Raw genomic sequence first — 1,814 nt, 5'->3', positions numbered from 1 at the left:
GCCTGGGGTTTGAAATCCTTCTAGAATGAGACAGAGGAGACAGCACAGTCATTTAAGTTTGACCACTAGTACCGTATAAAAATCTGGGTATGGTGGCACTCACTTGTAATTCTAGCACTGGGGAAGCAGAGGCAGGTGGATCTCGGGGACCTGTTGGCTAGCTTGTCTAGACTGCTTGTTGAGTCCCGTGTATGTGAGAGATCCTGCACAGCATGGATTCTATATGAGGAATGATACTTGATATTGACCTCTGGACTCCTTGCACACACACACACACACACACACACACACATGTACACACAGATGAAAACCCATGAAGCTAGCCAAGAAGTTAGTGATGGGGTTCGGTATAGTCTGAATTGTCGGTATTAGTAGCCAGTGGGACAAATCAAGCTCCAGGTGAGTGTCAAGAGCACACTTGGGGCCCGATGTTCCCATGTTCAAGTGTGACTGTGTGGTCTCTATCAATCACTCTACTGTCTGAGCCTGAGTAAGAGCAAAGGGAGATCCTGCAAATCACACAGTACTTTAGAGAACATAGTCAGGGGGCAGGCCAGACCTCTGGGTTCCAGTTTACCTGTCCCCTCCTCTCTGTGACAATCGCTGACCAACTATAGCTCACTAGGTCTCTAAGAGGCCTGCTCTGACCCTTCCCAGCAGCCTTTCATCTCTTACCCTGCTTTGATGCCTCTCCAGCCTGTGGCAGTGTGTGATTCTCACTATTGCTCTATTTGCTGAGTGCTAGCCTCCCCTAGGCCAGTGGTTCTGAATCTTTAGAGGATCGAATGACCCTTACGCTGGGGTCACCTGAGATCATTGGAAAACACAGATATTTACATTAAGATTCATAACTAGCGAAATTAAAGTTATGAAGTAGTAACTAAAATAATTTTATGGTTGGGGGTCATCACAACATGAAGAACTGTATTAAAGGGTCGAAGTATTGGGAAGTTTGGGAACTACTGCCCCAGACTGAGCCAGAGATCCTTGAAGGTGGGGCTTGGAGGAGATTGTTCGGTGAGCAAGAAAGCCTTGGACACGTCTGTCTTACAACAGATGGCTTCCATGTTGGTGTGAGTCTTGTCTCTAGGGCTAGCTTGCGTACCAATGAAGTTTCCTCCTCTGCTTAACTTTGCCACCAGAAAAGAGCTGTAGTGAATTAATTGAGTATAAGGGAGGGAATAATATGGAGTGAATATGAATTTCAGAGTGTGAGCTGGTGCCCTGAGATAGCACATGACAGAGTGGAGTCACTCAAATCACAAGTTTTCATTCCTCTGCTCAGTTCTGTGTGGACTAACTTTCTCTCTCTCTCTCTCTCTCTCTCTCTCTCTCTCTTTCTCTCTCTCTCCCCGTGTGTGTGTGTGTGTGTGTGTGTGTGTGTGTGTGTGTGTGTGTGTATGAGAGGTGGTGTAGAGAGAGAAAGAGGAGAGAGAGAGAGAGAGAGAGAGAGAGAGAGGGAGGGAGGAGGGAGGAGGGAGGGGGAGGGAGGGAGGGAGGGAGGGAGAGAGAGAGAGAGAGAGAGAGAGAGAGAGAGAGAGAGAGAGAGAGAGAGAATTACTATTTTTGCAACTACTGGGTGTAGATATTACAAATTCTGCTGCTACAGAGGCAGCCCTGAAAACCAAGGAAAGGGAAAAAGAGCAGAGTTTTTCAGCCTCTCACTTTACAAAATCAATGATTTCATGTTTAATACCAGTTGTAGCAGTCATGGGGTGAGTTCATGTGTTAACGTGCAAACTGACCAAATGAGTCAATTTTAATGGGAAAGCGCATGTCTTTGGACTTGGCGTCTTTCTTTCAAAATGAGATTC

This window comes from Myodes glareolus, chromosome 7 (genome assembly GCF_982192425.1).
Source record: "Myodes glareolus chromosome 7, mMyoGla1.1, whole genome shotgun sequence".
Lineage (NCBI taxonomy): Eukaryota > Metazoa > Chordata > Mammalia > Rodentia > Cricetidae > Myodes > Myodes glareolus.
This window is presented reverse-complemented; position numbering follows the sequence as displayed.